Below are 21,871 nucleotides of genomic sequence, written 5' to 3' on the forward strand. Positions count from 1 at the left end.
AAAAAAATGTCTTGTCTGACTCAATGTCAAGCACCAAAAGAGTACACCTCTATGGTTCAACGATTCATGTGCACCCTCAAGAGGTTCATCCAACGAGCGTCCATGGAGGGAATCGATCAGAACCAAGCCGTGTGCCAGGCCCTCCGGGCCTATCGATCAACTCCTTACTCCACAACTGGTGAGAGTCCTGCCACCATGCTATTTGGGAGGGCCATCAGAACAAAACTACCTCAGTGGACCCCATATCGATCATTGAATACTGACAAGATTCGAGATATCGAAGTGACTTGGAAAAATGCATGCAGATCAACGTCGCCATGCCCAGGAGACAGTCTTTCACAAAGGAGATTGGGTACTGGTTAAGCAGTGACGAGATGAAGACAGAAAATTAACACTCCTTTTACCACTGATCCCTTACAGTGACCGCACATCGTCCTATCACTCAGGACATATCACATTTTAAGTACCTACCATGACACTTGTCGAGTGCTGAAACCACTCATGTGGTGACCCCGCCAGCAGGTCCTGCTCATGTACCTAAGCCTATGTTGCTGTTCAGGGTGTACTGCGATCATCTTGGATCACCTGAACCAGCAGACAAGTGTGAGCGCCACACTGACTTATTGAGGAAATGTGATTTTAGTGATGTCTGCCACATTTACTGATATAATGCGCACTCGGACCCTCATGGTTCTGGGCGTACTCTGAAGAGGAAATACGTAATATGGAGGGGGTGTTAGGGTGTGGTCAATGGGAAGTATGATGTCCTGCGCAGTGCATGAGTGTATGCTGAAGAATAAAGTAATGCTTGACGAAGCTCCTGTGTGCTGTAGTTCGTCTGCATGCTCCTGGGCTGGGGAAGACTCTACAGTAGCGTACCCATTAAATGAGCAGGCTCTATATGTTAACCTACCTAGAAACAAAGAGGTATGTGATATCCTATCTTTAAACACAGATGATTAAAAGAAACAATATTTTTGTGACATCCCTAAACAACAATACTCAAGCAGAGCTCAAGCAGAATGACCTTAGATGAGTGTTTGATGCTGCTACCTTGTATAACAAAATTGCCCCTTCAGTAAGAAATAAAAATGCCCCTTTCTCTTTCACTTTTCTTTCTTTGAGTGGCAAATTAGTTTGAGTTTGAGCATGTGTTTCTCATTACTTATGTTTACCTTGATGAGGGCTGTTCTCCTTTCAGTGAAGTTTTTATCAAATGCAGGTTTAACCCTCAAGTAGGATAGCCTAATTGTGCCATTTTCACTTCTGAGTTGGCCCCTTAGACTCACTATGGTGGTTTCTCTGTTTTGTTAGATTACACCCTCAATTCCTGTAGTCTATTAGGGAATGCACATTTATATCCTACTTGGCCAGAACTCTGCTTGAGAACAAAGTACTGACCAAAACCAGTTTAGCTGCATGGACTACTTTGTTCCTAGTGTCGGAAGACTAGGGTGTTGGTAAAGCTGGAATTCACGCTATCCTTGTGGTGACCCAATGTAATGCTGGTACGTGCCTCACAAATGGCTACACCCAAAAGCCATTAAAAAAAATAATTCTAGGTAGAGGGTGGAGGTTTGCATCCCTTAATCCAGAAATGATTGAGAGGAAAAATTCTTATTGTTACATTCTTTTATTTTTCTTTATTACGCCTCGTAACTTTGAGAAAAGTAACAAAAAAAACAGCCGACACGTATTTCGCCCGATAGCCGTTGGCAGAGGGCTTTTTCAATGCAAGATTATTTAGGAATATTTATGAACGCAAAATTCATAGCGAGTGTTCATGAAAGCGATCAATTGCAATAAGCAACGTGGTCTCTGCGGTCCTGATGAAAAAATATTTTTCCTCTCTCAATCATTTCTGGATTAAGGGGTACAAACCTCCACCCTCTATCTACTTTGTTCCTAGACCTGACAGATGGCATCTTAGCACTGCTCAGGAGTTATGGACTGTGTCTGCTCTGAAACACATCCCTATGGCCACCTGTGGTGTCCTCTTTTGGGATATGCTGGGAGTTGTCTGGATATAATAGAGTACATACTCAGGAAACCTGCCCTTTGTCTCTTCAATACACAACCCCCTTTGTCTATTCAGAGCTGCCCTTTTTCCTCCAATGAAAAAGATGTGGCCCACATGGATTAGATGAATTTATGGATTTGAAACTGGCATACCTTGTAAGTGGCCCGTCTTTTTTCCAGTGCCACCAGACATACCCATAAACTGATCCTACCTTCCTACATAGACCCTTGTATTAGCTTTGGACTTGAGAGGAACTCCGTAGCACTGTTCACATGTGCTGTCTGACCCTGACCAGGCTTTGGACACATGGCTAGGAACCAATTCATGCCAAAGAAAGAAACAGAATGTCACACCCTGCCTGGCAGATGAGCTGGTGGACTGCACTACAAATGAGTTGATGGCCATGATATAGAGAAAAAGTACAACTCCCAGGTAACTTTGATCTGCATGCAAGCAGTGCTTCATTTCAGCCAGTGGTTTAGAGTGGAGGGCACCAGCACTTATTTTTGGGGACAGCACTTATTTTTCCCATATCAGATATTTACCTTATGCAATATAGGTGTTCTCTATGCACAGCCTGGAAAGACAGAGGAAGACAAGGATGGGAAAGGCTGCATAACCGTCACAAAGACCATGAAAAAGGAGGCAGGAGTGTCTGGTAGTGGATTAAAGATTGCCAGACTCGGTATTCGGCACGCCGACGTTCAATTGCACTGTCCGCTGACTTATGAGCAGAGCTTCAGTCACTAGCACTCTTTCTTTCACAAATTAAGCACTGAGCAGGATATCTCGCAAATGACAGACATTCCTTTACATTTGAACTCCTGAACCTATTGGTCAGGATGCAGTGTACTTTGGGTGCTGGGTACCGAGGAATGTCGCATTAACTCGATTCACGGTTACAAGGTTGTATTAATTAGAAGTGACTAATGAAGTCACCATTCTACCTGTCTGGGGCTGATGAGTCCATGAGAAAAGCAAAAGATAACACATATTCACCACTTCTCATGGCCTGGCATATTCTCTCAAAGAAACAACATTCACAAGTTTAGGTTGGTTTTCAAGATCTTTGCATTCTGCTGTTAAATTATGGAAAGGCCTTTATAAACTACATGGAACACACTGGGGCATATTCTCAAGAACTTGTGATAACCATCGAAAAGTAACTTAACGCAACTGTGCATATCACGGTCTATCGCGAGAAAATAACACTGTCTTAACGTCCAATTTCCAACCCGGCAGCACCATGCGATAGTAGCAGGATAACTCTCCAAATGACTGTGCAAAATTTAACGCGACTAACAAAAAATGCAAAAGACGAATGCCCAAAAAATGACGATGCCCCAAAGCGCGATACCAGAAACAATGATAAACAGCGACAGCCCTGCAATACCCACGCGTCATGCGTGAAAACGCAATATAAAAGCCTAAACAAAAAAACATGCCAAAACCAATTCAAACTGCGTAGCACCATGGATGCACCCAGACCGAGTTCAGGGGAGAAGCCTAACCCCACAGAGGACCAGACAGGAACCCCGTGTTCGGGGAAGGGCAAGGAGAAGAGGAAGAGGAAGATGGGGGTCAGTCCGCATCGTCACAAAGGTGATAGGACACTACCAACAACTGTTCTTCACCTCCACTGCGGCACTGGCAACCCAAACGGAAATATGTCAGACCATCGTCACCAACGTCAATGCAGTCTGAGTGGGGAGGAGGTCCATGGAGGAGGTCAAGAGGCGCTGGCATGATGTGCAAAGCCAGACCAAACAGAAACTCGCCGCCAACAGGAAGGCAGCAACGGCGACTGGAGGTGGGAGGCCTACGCCACAGGAGGAGCTGGAGGAAATGGTGGCCACACTCACCAGTGTGGAGATGGTGGCAGGAGTTGGGGGCCTGGACACAGCACAATATGACCTGATTAACTGCAAAAGGGTGAGTAGCAACCAAGGACTGGGGGGGCGGGGGAGATGGGCACAATGCCACACATGCACAATCATGTGAAGCACATCGCCCACGCACAATGACAGTGGGACATGTCCCTGATACCCTTATTTTATTTATTTATTTATTAATTTATTTGAAGAGTTTTATATAGCGCTGGCTAGACCCGAAGGTATCAGAGCACTTTACATGAGGAATCGTAGCATTACAAGTTACGAATTACATCCGTTACCAGAGCATAGAAAAACATAGGCAAAACAACAAAGTTACAGTAATTCATCGAAGGGAGGAGGAGGGGGAGGAAGGAGACGGGGAGAAAAGTGCCCAATGTCCGGCTGGGTAGATGACGGCTGAGGTGGTGAGCCAGGGCGGATCTCCTCTATAGCTGTCTAGCAGCTCCACCGTGTATCAGCCATGTTGCTCAGGTCTCGGCGGTCAGGGAAAAACAAGGTTACAATAGTTACAGTTGCATAGTCAAACACAGAAGAAACAAGTCCTCAATAGAGGAATAGAGGGAATGTGGGGTGGGGGTGGCGGTAGTAACAGGGGGCTAAGAAGCAGTACAGTTCTGGCAGATCGGCAGTTGTAGAGCGATATCTTGTGGGGGCCCAGGAAGTGTAGCACACATACAAACACCAAGTAGGCCCCCGTCCACCATGTGCACATATGGGCCCCCTCCGAATAACCAACAACACTACCAATCCATGCACATGTACTGAAACCAGAAAATCAGCGGCTGTGTGAGCCACACTGATGCAGCAAGTGACACTGCATGACCGAAAGCATGGCAGCAGCACAAAGAAATGCACTTGTGCATGAATAGACATGGAGGTGGCTCAGTGTGGATTACATCCGTACAGGAGCAGGTCACATTCTGACATATCCACGTGCACCTACAACCCATGCTGTCCAATGCACGCAGCAGACATGCTCCTGGGCTGGGGAAGACTCTACAGTAGCCTACCCATTAAATGAGCAGGCTCCATATGTTAACCTACCTAGAAACAAAGAGGTATGTGATATCCTATCTTTAAACACAGATGATTAAAAGAAACAATATTTTTGTGACATCCCTAAACAACAATACTCAAGCAGAGCTCAAGCAGAATGACCTTAGATGAGTGTTTGATGCTGCTACCTTGTATAACAAAATTGCCCCTTCAGTAAGAATAAAAATGCCCCTTTCTCTTTCACTTTTCTTTCTTTGAGTGGCAAATTAGTTTGAGTTTGAGCATGTGTTTCTCATTACTTATATGTTTACCTCTATGAGGGCTGTTTCCTTTCAGTGAAGTTTTTATCAAATGCAGGTTTAACCCTCAAATAGGATAGCCTAGGTGTGTGTACACACGCATAGTTCATCGCACATGCATTCTGAGTCCAGACAAAAGCAGACATTTCCACTGTTGTGGTGGGATATGTGAGTATTCCCCACAATGCAACAAGGTGTTGGGACCTGTGCTTTGGGTGACAAACCGATGTGGCTGCAGGAACATAGTTACTCATCCATGAATGCGAGTGCAGCTTTATGTGCAATGTGTTCCAATAGTACGTCGTTGTCGGATTCAAGGAACTCCAGGGTGACCCAATCCATTAACTAGTCTGGACATTCCACAACGTTTTCCCAATCCGCAGCACAGCCCAATAGGGTAGCGCCTCGATGTGGTCACTGCACACGAGGAGTTGTGCAATCTCCCATGCACAACTGCCGGCACATACGCCAAAGATCAGTGCATCCCATGCTTGGATATCCCGGTGATACTCCTGTTCGTGTGCCAACAGGGGCGCACTGTTGGGTCATAATCCAATTCAGCTACCGTTGCGTTGGATAGGCACACCTCCATGAGGTGCATTCACAAGGCCACAAAATCTGTGCAAGAGCACAAATGACCCAAGTCGAAAACATCCCATCCCCCGAAAAGCACACAATTCAAAGGCACACCACCTCAAAGGGACATGGGTCCACAAACCCAGAGCTGCAGGGCTGACCCCCCACAATACAGCACACACACATAGCAACCACAGAACATCGGCAATGTGGGACACAGTGCAACACCTACACCACAGGACAGACAACACAACAGGTTCCACTTGTGCGTAGTAACTGGCCACTCACATCTGGCATTGCGTGACACTGTGTGATGACAATGTACGGGTACCACCACACATCCGTCATGTACTTGGAAAACTCACTGTCTGCCATCAAATAGCCAGCACCATCAAAACAGTCACAATGTGCATTGTCATGCAGTCTGCATATAAACGCCTGCAAAGCGGCAACATACATGGGAACCTCTGGTAACATGCATCTCCCCTTAACATTGCAGGGAGACAAACAACACTTACTGCAGAGCAGACCACAAACAGTGATGATAACGAGGACAACCTGCACATCTGTTCAGACACCCTCCAACGGATAATAGACAGCCTCCGCACCCCACCCCCAGGAGCAGGGCAGCACAGCTGCCTCGATGTGACCCCACCACCTGCACAGACCACACAGCAGGAAACACACACCACCATGACTGTCTTCCAGGACACCTACGAACAACATATGGAATTCCAACACCATGTATGGGATTGCTAGTTGGAGTTGTCTGGCCAGCTGCAGTGGGTTTCGAGCTCGTGGCAGCCAAACTGGATGCCATACATGGGTGTCTGATTCCCATTAGGGACCACTTACAGTCCCTAACAGACACACACTGTCCGCACCATGCTCCACGACAATCCTTGGCTGACATCACTGGGGCCATCTCTCGGATACAAGAACTGTTTATTCCGACAGGCATCAGAGATTACAGCTCAGAGTTGGCACAGATGCGCAGTACAATTGAGACCATGGAGCAGCAGCAGGCTGAAAGTTTGGCTGCCACGGCTGAACACCAGCGAGATGTAGCTAGGATCTTCCATGCCTTTCAGGTCATCATTTTCCCATTGAGCCACTGAGCCGGGCCCAGATGACTGCAGCGGGAACTGTGACACACAACTCTCCGACCCCTGATCTGTAAGTGCCACCCAGTGATGAATCCCTATCACCATCACGCCCTGATGTGTCAGTGGCACCCAGTGATGCAGCCATTACCCCGCCACACACACCGGACTGAGGAAGTATCAGAGGGCTACGATGTGTATGGTAATTAGTATGTGAGGAAGGAGGAAGTAACCTCCATCGCCGCCATATGACCTGTCCCTGCCTGGTTCTGCCCTATGCATCATGCGCTGGGACAACACCTTCCACTGACCTCCAGAACACTCAGCTACATACACCTGGACCCGACATGGACTGGCATATCTTCACTTGTAGACAATGACACAGCACTCCTGCAGGGGACTGCACTATCCCTCTCCAAAATCATGTACCAATCCCCAGCGGACCCTCGTTGGGCCACCACTGGGTCATGTACAGCTCCAGCTCCGGAATGCACCAGCATCTGAATAAAACATTCCGAATCACACAGATGTGTCATGACTATGTTCACTCAAGTGTGAAAGTATGTATGTATGTATGGACAATGATTGCAGAAGGTACACCTGTGTAAATGGCATCAATGTTCATGTTGAACCCTGAGCCATATGGCTAGTTGGATGTCTGTGAAGGTGAGTACTAGCTGTGGCCTTGTTGCACATTAACGAAAATCTCACGACCCCCCCCACCTAGGCACACGTCCCTGTATTGAATAGGTCTGTGTGTAGGAATGACCAAATCTATAGCAGGCCAGAAGTGGTGTCCTATATCCCATGTGTCAACAGAACTTGAAGTTGCATACCTACTCACACACATCTGTATGGACACAATCTGTTTGGAATCATTGCATTGCTCCACATGTTCAGAGGTTGGACACCATACTCCAACATAGTGTTTGGCTCCCAGAGGTGGAGCAGGCAAAATGGACCCACCTCCATTGTACAGGCGTCACTCAGTCCCTCCCTGTGTAGGGACGATGCTCATTGTGGCACACGATTTGTACATCTAATCCACACTCATCACATTTGGACAGTAGTGAAGTTGTGGTGACTTTATTGGCATGTGCATGTCAGTACGGTCAGGGCAAGGGCCACAACATGCAGGGACATGCTTCAGATACTTACACGCAGCATGGGAACATGTCGAGGTGCAAGAAATGGTGGTGCAAAAATTTACACAAATCATTACGGATGGCAACAGTCTCAGCTCACCTTGCCTTGCTGGACGAGTCATGTGATGTTTGGGATCTGCCCATTGTCCCGTGTCAGGGGACACGAGTCACAGCCAATGGGGTCTGCACAGTGCTGTGCCACCGGCCTGCGCCGAGTGTCTGCTCTGCTGACAGTGATCCGATGGGAGGATCCGACAAGGACACATCTTGTGCTACATTGCCATGTGTGTACTCCCCCTCAGCAGTATGTCCGATTTGTGAACGTTGACAAATGACGCTGTGCTGTTCCGCCCATGAGACTGCCTCACCTTGCACAGGTGTGTGTACACACGCATAGTTCCTCACACATGCATTCTGAGTCCAGACAAAAGCAGACATTTCCACTGTTGTGGTGGGATATGTGAGCATTCCCCACAATGCAACAAGGTGTTGGGACCTGTGCTTTGGGTGACAATCCGATGTGGCTGCAGGAACATAGTTACTCATCCATCAATGCGAGCGCAGCTTTATGTGCAATGTGTTCCAATAGTACGTCGTTGTCGGATTCAAGGAACTCCAGGGTGACCCAATCCATTAACTGGTCTGGACATTCCACAACGTTTTCCCAAACCGCAGCACAGCCCCATAGGGTAGCGCCTCGATGTGGTCACTGCACACGAGGAGTTGTGCAATCTCCCATGCACAACTGCCGGCACATACGCCAAAGATCAGTGCATCCCATGCTTGGATATCCCGGTAATACTCCTGTTCGTGTGCCAACAGGGGGCGCACTGTCAGGTCAAAATCCAATTCAGCTACCGTTGCGTTGGATAGGCACACCTCCATAAGGCACTCGAATGTGCATGATCGACAGTGGTACCAGGGCTGGACGCAGGTGACATAGGCAAGACGGAAACTCCGACGGTAACTGATTCGCAAAATTGCCATTGGCAGGGATCCCAACAGATGCAGCATTCGTGCATGGTACAGTTCCACATGACAGGGGTTGTGCATGTGCCTGGGAATGCCTGCCATTGCGTTTGTTGGTCTCGTAGCACCGGCACTCCTCAGACCTGCGTCAGTTCTGTGGACGATATGCCACATCTCTGGGCAATGAGTCGTATGTGTGTGCAACGCTTGGACGTATGGGTAGTTTTTGACCAGTGTGTCAAGGCCAGCCCTTGCAGGTGTAGGTTGTGCAGGGACAAGTGTGTGTGGGGTGTGGGCACGTTGGTTTTTCATTAGCGCTATTCGTGGAGTGGGAGTCGTCGGAGGCTGGTTTGGAATGCAGCTGGCACGCAGGGTCTGCCAGCCACATTCAGGACTAAGGTCGGGGTTCGGTTGTCCTTCCGCCTTGTGTGTATGGGCAATGGAGCTTTCATTCCTAATTTCATTCTGACTACTGCTTGCATTTCTGAGATGTGATGTGGCCCTCGGGCTGACTTTGATGCCAGGCCTGTGATTTGGGGTGCACGAATTTCAGGACACATGCAGCTGTTTGCATGTTTGCATGGGCCAAGGGCACGATTGGCATTGCACTCCTTGTTCAGTCTCTCTCTTTCTCTCTCTCCCTGTCCTTTGCTGAGTGCCTGACACACCTTCTTATCTTGGACATTGCTTTACAGGCTGTGACTCACAGATTGTCCAGGGATGCCCCACCATAACTCTTCACAATAGTTGTTTGGAGACAAATTAGTATGTGGCATTTTGTTTGGTCTTTCATTGGTGCATGAAGGACTCAGGATGTCTGTACTCACATGTGTGTTGATTGCTGCAATTGTGCGACATCAGGCAGGTGCTTTTTTCAAAGTTTTCGGGCCGTTGATGTGCAGTGTCTTGGTCCGGTGGTGGTGGGGTGTGCCTGGGGTGGGTGCCCGGGGAGGTTAGGTCCTGGAGGTGGTAGCGGTGGGTATTGTTGCCCTCTTTGGTGTCCGAGCTGCATAATCAGTGGTCCATGGCATCTGTTGCTCTTCAGGTGTGGCTCTGGGCTGGGCTCCCTTTTGTGGTGCAGGCTGTGGTCCGACTTTTCACCAGGTCAGAGCAGGTGTTCTTTTCCTGCTGTTTTGCGTTCTTATCGCCGATCTGTCTGGTCATTGAGAATGTTGGAGAGTGTTGTTGTCATGACTTTTGGCACGGAAACGCCTACTCTGCATCTCATTAGCGATAATTGTGGGGGTCATCTGTGGCAATGTTTTTTTGCAACTGCTATCGCAGGTAAACTGGTGCTATGGGCTGTTAGCACCAGCTTGTGAATGGGGTGATAAATGTATTGCGACTTTGCATGCGATGAAGTGCCGTTAACTCGGGTATGGCTCCTTGAGAATATGCCCCACTATTTTTATATAATAAAGCTACCATATGAGCGAACCAGGCAATGATAACGGATGCATTAAATGTTATGTTGTAAAATATGGATGACAGCAAGGATTCTTGGAGTATGACACGTCGGGTGCGCTTTCTATGTTGGTTTTTTGAATATTAAGAATGTAAGTATAAATAGACAAATTAATACATATAATCTGCCTTGCAAGTTATTGATTAGCAGCAGGAGGAACTCATGAAGTGTCTGTGCATTTATGCATCAGCAACTTAAATCTAATGCCGGCCTCACCTTATATAAATTGATCCAAAATGAAAGATATTCATAATAGTTAGCGGCTTCAGTGGATGATAAATATAGAACAAGAGATTAGCAACTTGTGTGGAAAAGGCTTGGTAAATCAGAATGAAGGTTTCAGAGTTTGGCCCGCTCATTTTAATTGTGTAGAGACCGTAGTCCCAGTGGTAGGGTGCAGTTTGTGTAGTCGTTTTGGGTGGAGTCTTGTTGAGTTTCCCTCCAAACCATTTAGCAAAGACTATAATTTGAAAGATAATGGACTCACATTAATTCACTTGGGAATCCTGGCACTGCCCAGGCTCTTCCCAAAGGTTGCTGGTTCCTTCATTAGAAACAGCATTAAATTCTGCTGAGAGTAACAAGAAAGGAACACATTCAGGGGTTGGGTTCCAAAATTCTTTCGGTTTAATGTCTAAAATATCCATCATGGGCTTTCGGTAATATTCTAGAGGTGTCACCAGACAACCCCCTGGGGTTTGTATGTGCCTTGCATATTCTACAGAGGAAAACAGAAACTTTAGGCAGTCAACAGACACCCAAAATGAGCTACACCTTCCCCACTTTTCCCTGGCCCCAAGAAGTAAGAGAAAGAGAGTTGTATTTGAATGTCGGTAAATGCTTATGAGTAAGTAGTGGAATGATTGAGGGATGCCCAAGCACAGTGGCTACCAGTGCGCCTGAATAATATGTTTACCAGGGCTTGGGAACAAGCATCATGGTGGTAGGCAGTACCTGTAGTAGCCTGGCTGGTCGCACACAATTTGAAACTGACTTCAGTGATAATAAATGTTAGTCTTCACTCAAGGGATCCAGCTTTACAGTCTATTTCCAGGTGAAAGGGATCCCTGCCCCATGCCACCGATGCGAAGAGGAATCTCTTTCTCTATAAACAAGTGCTTTGCACGTCATCTTTCTCCAGCCTCCACGTTCTTACTCATTCTTCTGCGACACAATCAGGAGTTTTAATTAATACAAATAAGATATTAATGCTGACTTTCTAGAAATGGAAACAACCAGACCACGCTTGTAGAATTCAGAACATATCAATTTGCTTTGCGGCCATTTGTATGATTCAGAAACTGCGATACATTTTGTCTGATCTTGGGGCAGGAAAGCAATTCTGGGAAGTACTAATGCTTAATGCAGTTCCTTTTCTCCACTATCCCAGGGTACCAGATAGTCACTTTGTATGTTCTAGCAGGCATGCTGCAAGGCTGACTTAGAGTTTAATATACAGATGTTGCATCCTCCACAGGGAGCTGCATATTGTTTTGACATTGCCATAATGGTGGCGGAGTGTCTCCTCAAAAGCAGCTACTTCCGCTGGGAGAAGCAGCTACGGGGAAATAGGTCAATGTTGGGTATTCCAGCATAAAGTATACAAAGACGTGATGGGTTGAATGCTTGAAATAATCCCAGCCACTAGTAAGTACTCTAGCCGCATCCGAATCCATCATTATTATAGGTTGTTTGTGTCTGGTTCAGGGAGGGCCTGCATTGGCATTTAGGGTTGGACTGTTCCCATTGGAGCAGGGTCATGTCTGATTTGCATATAGCCAGATCCAAGTTGAGGTGATATGGTGGGCAAAATAATGATGGATTTGGATGTGGCCCAAGTAATTACCAGTGGCTGAGATTAATTCAAGCATTCCATCCATCACTTTTTTTGTATACTTTGCTGTGTCGCCCTAATTGGGGCGGGAACGCCCAGACATTGGTACTGTGCACACTGTGTCAATCAAACCACGCTATACCTAGCTGATGAGCCCTAACTCGGGTGAAACCAGTACTGGATTGCGTGCATTCCAGTTCGGGGATGATCTAGCATGGTTGTTTGGGTTGGACTGTTCTCATTATAGGAGAATCAAGACTGATTTGCATGTAGCAGGGCCAATTAGAGGTGGCATGGTGTGCAAAATTACGATGCACGCGGATGCAACTCAATTAATTATCAGTGGCTGAGATTTATTCGATAATTCTAACCATCGCTTTTTTGTATATTTATTGTGGGGATTCCAGTATACCCACAAATCATGATATAATTAACACCCCCATATGTGGGTATTGGTAATGTACTCCAAGATGTGTACCATACCAGTACCACATTTAAAAGATCCCAGACATGCTGTGAGTATTTATCCAGGACGTGAGTGCCATCTAATAAAAACCTATCTTCTGAAACAATATTACTGATGGATACACAATATTTCCACACAATCCTTACCTTATATATACTACCCTTCTGGTCTCGAGACTGTTTGGGAAAGATTTTCCCCAGCAATAGCCTAACCAGTGCTAATTCGTAATGCTATACAGCTTCAGCCACAATCCTGCCTCCAGTCATGACAATAACAGAGTATATGAGGTGCCAGCTGGTGCAGAGGTGTCAGTGAAGGAAATGTTTCCGCACGCCATCGTGGCATGCAGTGAGGAACCGTGATAGCAATGACAGCAACAAACACAACTCATTACAAGTGTGCATATTTTCTGATCTTATCAGTCATAGCACGAACGCCTGTGGGGCAGAGCAGGTGGTAAGTATTTTGCAGGAAAATTACAAATCCACTAGAAATATGGTTACCTGAAGGTAAGTATTTATTAACAGTGCCTCTGAAGTCTCCATAACCATTCTCATGCATTTTTCGTTTTATAGCACCTCTCATACCAGTGTAAGGTGCCATAGTACTTTACACATTACACAGAGACAGCGAATTATGAGTCTGTTAATCAGTGTATAGGAAATGTTACATCAGGCAGAGACTACAAGGTGTAGAAGTCACAAGTCATCCCTACGGTTTGACAGTATATTTTAAGAGTGCTTGGTCTGAAGAAACACACACTCAGAATTTAAAACATAACACCACATAGTTGGGGGTGAGTTTTCTTAATAAGAATCGATTTCTACCCTAACGAGACCATTTTACAACATTAGAATAATGAAAGACTGGGGAAAAATCATAACCCACTATATAGACCTTGCAGTTTGCATGGAGCTCTTTAAAAATAGGTAATAGCTCACTGTTCTCTATTAGGATTTAAACTTTATAAATTGCCAGTAACAAAAGGGGCTCTCTAACAGAAGCAGTAATGTACTGACCTATTTACATTGTATGCACTTTGTGATCTGCATGGTACACGTGCTTTGCAGCAGGCATATTAACCGCCTGCGCTTCTTAAAGATGAGTCAAAACTTCCTCTGGCCAAAATCCCGATCTCAGAACATTTCTGAAGGCAACAAATATGGCAGGAGGCACTTTCAAAACTATAATGTACTTGAAAACAGGGCGTACCCTCAAAGTCAGCGCCCAGTGCGGTGGAACCGATCGCACCCCCCTTGAGCCAGTCCTGGGTAGCACTACTTAGACTAGGAAGTCAAGGAGCACAGCTCTGGTGCACCTCAGTTGTGAGGCAGGAGTATTTGCTAAACTGCAACCATTACTCAACCCTGCTCTGCAAGGGATAACACAAACTGCAAGACATTGTAAAGGTAAGATGTAATGGAGTTAATGCCTTCCAACTGCCACCACTGAACAAACTTAGCTCAGTGACTTGCATAAATGGCTGGCTATGGTGCCAGGCTTCCCGGCTGCCAGGATGATGCAGCTGTGGCTCATGCAGGTAAGAGCAGCGGGCGGTGTGGCCAGGTGAGGGGAGGGAGGTATTTAGACAGACGAAGACGAGGGAACATAAAATAAATAAATAATTTCCCCTCGTCATCTTTCAAAATCCCCCCCACCACCCGGTCTCACCGTCCCACCGATCTTACCTGTAAGAGGTGCTGCTGGGATGATGTCAGAGACATCATCAGGAAGGTCAAAGGATTCTAACTGGCCCTACTCCATCCACAATCATAATCACAACATGGAAGGGTCATGTTTAAGATGAAAGGACCAGACCCTGATGCAAAGCCACCACTATATACCAAATAAGAGCTGCAGGCTGAGAAGTGAGGAACTCCAGTCCACAGGCTCTTGTTAGGGGGAAATATGGTAAGAGAAAAGAGAAACAAACCACAAGTTGTTGATGCGTCTCTCTGTAGTTCACTTTGGTACACATCCCTCATTCTCACCTGAATGCATTAAAGGGACCTTCCCATGTTACTTCCTTGAAGCTCCATGAGAGACAGCAGTTTCCCATCCGAAGAAGTACCCAGATATAGTTGCTGAGGTTGAGAGTACTAGGAGACGGTAAAGAGGCTGTAGCATTGAGTGGAGTCCAAGAGATGAAGGTCCTAGGGGGGAATAGGAGCCCTCAACAAAGTACAGGGCTAAGAGAGGAAGGCAACATAGGGGAATTTGGCAAAGGTACAGGCAATGCAAAATGCAGTAAACAAAGTGAGTATGCACCAAGCAGTTGTGAGACAACTTGTTCCTGATACCTGCAGGAAAGCGCTCCTTTTTCCATGGTTACCCCCACTTTTTGCCTGACACATGATGCACTTTGACTTGGTGTGGCCCAGGTCCCTTCCAATCAGGTTCCCAGGGCCTGTGTTCCTTCCCAAAGCTGTACCTTTGTAACCCCAAATGGCACATCTCTGTCCATAGGTAAGTCCCTTTTAAAAGGTACCATCGATACCAAGAACACTGTGACTAGGGAAAGCCTCTAATGGCTGCAGCACCTATTGTGCCATTCTTAGGAGCCCTGTACCTTAACACCTACACACTGCCATTGCAGGCTTCATATTTTGGTGCAGAGCAAAGTGAAGAGTCGACACAGCACACATCCCTGTATGCCATGCTGGCAATTCACTGCCACCCTTCTAGCAGAGGGCACTAGACCACAGGTTAAGTTACAGTGGCATGAGCCCTGTACCCTTACAGTGTCTAAGTCCATTCTTAGACATTGTAAATGCAGTAAAGCCATGAAGACTATATGGTCTGGGAGTTGGGCATTACCGACTCCACAGCTCCATAATGGCTTTACATAAAACTGGGAAGTTTGGTAATAAACTTCTCTGCACGTTAAACCCACACTGATAGCAGTGTGAGATTTAATATGAAATGCAAACAGAGGGTATCTTAGAGATGCCCCTTGAAAAAACGACCAGCCCTGGTGTAACTGACTACCATTTGCCAACCATCAGACAGGTTTCTGGACCCCTGGGTAGAGAGCCTTTACTCTCTGGGTCCTGAAACAAAGCCCATCCTGGGCAGAGGAGTCATGCCACCTCCCCCAGGGTGGGCTGGGTCCACGAGAGCGGAAGCTTCAAAGGCCTGCCGCCTTTGTAAGTTGTCCCTGCCCTTTGTTGCCCCAATGCAACTGGCTCCCACCGGTTCTGACTCCCACTTTAGGAGGGAGAATCGGCAGAAAACCGAGCTAGGAGACAGCCCCACCTGTGCCAAAATCCTTCCCTCGGGTGGGGGAGACGAGTCGAAGCACACTTCTCAGTAGCCTCCATTTTGGAGATGAGGGGACCCAACCAATTAGGAAGAGGCTCATGCCCCCCTCCCACGGGGGGGGTGGCATAATTGGGGGTGTACTGACCCCAAGGAAGGGGCCCATTGATCCCAACCTGTACCCCCCTGTAATGTCCCTGGACCTTGCCTCCTCATATTTGAGAAAGAAAGAAGAAGGACCGAAGAGCCGTGTTGACCCAGGAAGAGGAGGATACCAACTGCTTTGGCCCAAGCCCTACCAGCCTGTCCCGAATCCGACCTGACTACAACAAGAACCCTGACGTTTCCAGCAGCCCCCCAGAGCCCAAAGTCTCTGTCTCCCATGAGCACTGGATTTGCTTGAGCAAAGACTTACCCAAGGAATCCAGATCCCGGCAGCTCCACAATTGTGCACCACTGTGCACCTGATGCCTGAGTTCGATTAGCCCACCACCACGAGGAGGTCTCCTCAGCAATCCTGACCTGGGATCTAGTGATCCCCGACCTCCCTCAAGTCAACGCCTTCAGCCTTAATTTGACGGGTCCCCCCCCCCCGAATGGAGCTGGTAAGAAGAACATCACGCCAAAAGACACCCCTGCTGCTGGCGCCCCACGGCCTTGGGTGGGCAATCGGATGGTGTCCCAACATCCCGCAAGAACCCAACTTACCTCTCCATTTAGTAGTCACCTTCAGGAAGCCTCCCTACCTGAGCCTGCAGCATCTTTGCCGAACTGAAGATCTCCATTGAAATCCATAGGGTTCCCGAGACGCCTTGGCGCGCTGCACCCAGCCACCCCTGTGCCCCCTGGTGGTGCAGCTCTTGTGCTTTTTCTTGGCCCCTGCAGTGCTGGTCCTAACCCCAGGAGCTTTGCTCCCACCACCGAGTGACCTGCTCATAAGCAGTGCCTGACCAAACGCCCCCTAGCCACATTGGCTAACATTGGGCCCCTGCACTCTGCACCCAGCAGCCACAGAGCTGCTGGTAGTGCAGACAAAATGCCCACCTGGATCTTGAGAAACCTTGGTCCTAACCCCCAAAACTCCCATTCATAAGTCATTTACTTACCTGAGAACGTTAGTCTTTTTTCTCCCATAGGATCCAATGTTACAAGTTTGTTCCTAAAAATGTTTTGTCAGGCTGAACATTTTGTATCAAAGAAACGTAACTATATTGCAAAAGTTATTTCTGTGTTATTTAAACTTTTTACTCAAGAAGGCTGGTCAGACAAGAAGCCTAAGGAGTACCAACACTCTACTCCTTATCCCCCCGAAAACTCACACATAAAAAACCACATCTCGATCCTTCGCAGGAAATGTGCCCAAAATCTGTAACTCCATACCAGTCCATATCACGACTAACCCCTCCTATTTAATATTCAAAAGGCAGCTCAAAGACCTCCTCCTCAACCGATCTCTCCTGAATGGATAGCTTCAACATAACCGCTGAAGACAGCCCACAACAGCACACAGACACTTTCTCATTAATGACCTCTACCTCACTCTCCACATGACTACCTCTTATATCCCTTCTCTCCCTGGTCTAATGTCATCACAAGTCATTGTGCTTTTTACGACGACATTACACGAAGCGTCATAAGAATTTCTACATACTACTGTGATAACATACTTTACGAATAACATTCTGCCCTCTATGACGATATGATGCGATGCGTCATGAGTCAATGTATATACTAAAATGTTAATGTATCTTACGAGTGATCATGCTGTAAAGCGCTCCAATACCTTCGGGTCTGGCTAGCGCTATATAAAACTCTTAAAATACAAAAAAATAAACTGTTTTCAAAGCATATAAAAACCTGTAATGATTGCAAAAAATCCATTTCTAATTGCCTTTCCTTGTAAAGTTTTTCAATTGCAAGTACATTTTACCTACCTGAGCCAAGTCCTGCTTGGTTCTAGACGTAAAACATATACCTTTTTTGTACTTACCCAATTGGTCTGGATTTCTGAGTGTGTGAAATAAGTCCTTGATTGTGTGAATAAAATAAATGCTTAACACACCCTCCTGATAGACCTAACTGCTTGCCTACACTACCCTAAAGAGAGCTGTTAGTACGTTTCTAATTTAGTCTCTGCTATACGTCTGCCGACTCCCTTGACTTGGTGCACACCATGCCTTACTTCGGTATAGTATATACAGAGCCAGCTTCCTACACTACTTGGCTGCTTAAGTTGTCCTGGATGCAGTGATTCTGTTGTTACAACTGGCTGCTAGTTTCTGCCTGATATAGAAGTCACAGGTCCTGAATCTCAGCTACAGCCGCTACTGTTGGCCTTCCACAGTCTTCATGCTTTTTGCCTTCAACCTTTTTCTTTCATGTACTTATTTCTTTTTATCAGGATTTGTTCTAACCTCAAGTGTTTTCCTAATGAGTCATGACTCACGCGCACCTACAGTCTTGGATTGAAGGGCGGACCATCCTTCTGTGAGAGCACACTGGCTCTGCAAGTGGGAGTAAGGTGCAGCCACGGCCTGTGTAGGGCGTGCCATCGGGCGGTGACATGGGGCGAGGGAGTGGTGGGTGGTGGATTGTAAAAAGCGGCAAACGGACAATATCAGGTAAGTAACGGAAACAAAAAAGAATTTTGTTGCGTGCGCTGCATCGCCAAATGCAATGCAGCGCGCGCAACAAAATTAGTATTATTTTTTTCATTACTTACCTGAAATCGTCCGTTTGCCGCTTTTTACAGCCCCTCCCCCGCCCCACGTCACCGCACGGTGGCACGCCCTAAATGGACCGTAGCTGGTATGGTGTAAATGCGTGCGGCATGCCAGTAGATCTGTGTTTTAGATTCTTGCAGCCCAATCTCAGCAGAGCAGAATCAGCTGTGCCTGACCCACCCACTCCTTCTACAGAACTTTTGGCAGCAGGATTGGCAGAAATGAGTATAACAGGTCCTGAGGCCCATCAAACAAGAAGACCGCCCCAAAGGAACCTTTCAGGAGGAAGTGTACGGCCCAAAACAGAGAACTCTACCTGTTCTAGCATGGGGAACAGATACATGAAGGCTAAACCCATTTTGTGGAAGATCCCCTCACTCACTTAAGGAGTCAGATCTCACTTGCGGTCCACCAATGAGAGATGGCTGAGAACATCGCCCTAATATTGAGGAAGCCTGCTAAGTGAGCCGCTTCAGTGAAAATTCCCATCACTGAGTCCCTTTCGAAAGATGAATTGAATAAGGTCCACAGGCCCACAGGCCCAAACCACCCTGGTTGTTGATACAATCTTTGTTAACAGTACCAATGACAGCGAATCCCAACTTTGTAAGGTAGACCCAGCAGAAAAGAAAAAGCCTCCAAAACAGAAATATCCAGCCAAATGTACAGTAAAAGAGTGCCACAGGAAATGTTAGCGCTTGAAAGTCCAAGAAAAATTCACCTCAGAATAAAGTGGTTGAACAACAGGCCAGTTCAAGATTATCTAAAATGCGAAAAGACCATAGGAATGGATGATGACACATGTAGGTAGCAGTAATTCTGAGGTATAGATGTTAGTCATCCAGAAGTAGTGTGAAGTAGCGTTGCCATAGAACCACTATTGCGTAGACCCATTCAGGAGCGGCACATCATGATGGCAGTGGGAAAAAGCTTCTCTATGTAAGGTGAAAGGTCTTGAACATAAGAGGGGTACACATGTCTAACTGCAGCACTCCAGGGCCGTGAATATTTAAACAAAAGCACTGTAAATACTCCAAAAATTGTATCATGCATTGAACAAATCAATTATGCAGGCAATATAGATTTGTCATCAAGCTCCACAGCCAAATCACAGTGTTCAAATACCTTCCTTTATAAACATCTTGTAGTCAGCAGCAGTCTGCTAAGAGCGCTTTCAGAAGCGCTTATAAAGCCATATATGGCAAAAAGAATGAGAAATATGTCCATGAAATGACCCGCGCCGCTCGTCCTGCGACGCTGGAACACTCGCTGTATGGAGAATATGAAGCGGCAGACCGCTGCGGACAAAATGGCGGGCTCCGCTGATGAGAAAAAGAGGAGCGTGACACTTAGGGAACAGGTGTTCAGGCAGTTTAAAACAAGGAAAAAAGAACCGCTACCTGTGCCCCAGCTCCGGCTCCCCTACTGCAACCATTTCATGCCTTTGTTGAAGACCCGAACCGGCTCCTAACGGCAAAACAACTCCCGTCGCCCGCGGAGCCTCAGCTGGGTGCGACCATCCTGCTGGCGGCCCAAGCCACGCCCCCTACCATTACATTGCTTTCCATGAACCTGTGAAAGTGACAAGTCATTCAGGCAATAACATTAATAAGACACCAGATGCACAGACAATGACCTCGATAAGACCCCTGATGCGACATCTGTCTGAAGCAAGTGCCTTGTTATCTCTACCTCAAGGTCACATAATAATAAGAACATAAACAGTGTAGTTTGAATTCATGTTTTTTTTACCTTATTTGTTTATATAAATGTGTCTAAGACTAGCACATTCATGCATGCAAGTTATGTTAGACATTCTTCTGGTTATGTCAGAAATTCCTGTCTGGGATAAGGTATAGCATAAAAGGCCTGCCGATCGACCACTTGCTAGGAGAGGTCATTTGCCCAAGATACTGCCAGAAGATCTTCCGACTGCTGTGATGCTACTGCATTTTGTTCTGCTCTGAAAGCTGATACTGAGCCAAGTCTGGGAGGAGAAAAGCTACTGCTGATGTGCTTTTCTTTCGAGGGAACACTTGCTCTCGACTACTGATAACGACAGTCTTTTTTTAAAACAAGCCCGCTGTGTGTTGATTCTTCTTAAGAAACTCTAGATGTAAGTTACTCTACCCCATGCTCTCCTAGTATAGCACATAGGAATAGGTTTTAGGATATTAGGGTGCTAGATTCCATTTTGACTATGGCAGAAATGTTCATTTTATTCTGGTTGTTTGCAACATGCATTAGTGTTGTTTTAATAATACCCTGATTAGATTAGATTAAAGTATTTATAGAGCGCATGGCTGCCTCGGCAAAAAGGCATCCCAGCGCTAAGAGCAGATCAGAGTGGAGAATTAGAAGGGAACGAGATCTGAGAACAAAACCTGTGTTGTTATTTTAGATGTGCCAAGCAACAGAATGAGACTGTTGAAGTGAAGATTTGTAATTATTTTTATTTTTTTTATTTTTTTGGAGTTCAACAAAATCTTTATTGGCATAAAAGTTCGATACAATTTAGACCGCCAATGGCCTACAACCCGGGGGCTGGCCGCATATAGCAGTATTACAATATTCTGTAGAACACAGCCATTCAGCTGGTCACCCGGGGGTCCAGCGGCGTCATGTTAAATATTACTTTAAAACAACTCGTTCCACCTTGTCACCCCTTTTTCTTGCTATTACATGAACTTTAGTTTTTAATTGTATCCCAGATCCATAGTGCGTGAACATAACAGTTATAAACAGTTAACCTAAAGTGCCCCGGGCAATTCCACACTCCGTCGCCACCTTGCATGCATCATTACTATTTGATATATCAGAATAATTGCAACTGTTTTTAAATGTGCTGAATATCCCCATGCCACATTTTTAGCACATGCCAATGCAGTACATCCCATGTTCTTACAATGACTCTCCGTCCCCTTCCGCCGTTAATAGATAATCCGACAAATAACACCAAAAGTCTTTCGGGCGTGATCTAATTGGCAGATCTTCTTCATAAGTAACTAACTTATCTCTGCAGTATGTCATGTCTGTAAGCCATGTCTTGATGGTAGGTACATTCCTCCCTTCCCAGCATTTTGATATCTGCCTCTTAGCAATCAGTAAAGCCACCGCGCAAA

At 46.4% G+C, this 21,871-nt stretch overlaps 1 protein-coding gene and 1 long non-coding RNA gene across 4 annotated transcripts in view; one reads left to right on the forward strand and one right to left on the reverse strand.

Moving 5' to 3' along the window:
• LOC144804246 (uncharacterized) overlaps positions 1–20,663 on the reverse strand; it is a 467,319-nt gene extending 446,656 nt beyond the window's left edge. The window contains exon 1 of one of the 3 annotated variants that reach the window (XR_013605503.1): positions 20,150–20,663. This is a non-coding gene — a long non-coding RNA (uncharacterized LOC144804246). The remainder of the gene's footprint in view (positions 1–20,149) is intronic. The other 2 variants (XR_013605504.1, XR_013605505.1) reach the window with 2 other exon arrangements.
• The window catches only part of LOC144804085 (estradiol 17 beta-dehydrogenase 5-like), a 182,601-nt gene that overhangs the window by 147,039 nt on the left and 13,691 nt on the right, over positions 1–21,871 (forward strand). The gene's annotated exons all lie outside the window — the stretch shown is intronic.

Source organism: Lissotriton helveticus, chromosome 1_1 (genome assembly GCF_964261635.1).
Source record: "Lissotriton helveticus chromosome 1_1, aLisHel1.1, whole genome shotgun sequence".
Lineage (NCBI taxonomy): Eukaryota > Metazoa > Chordata > Amphibia > Caudata > Salamandridae > Lissotriton > Lissotriton helveticus.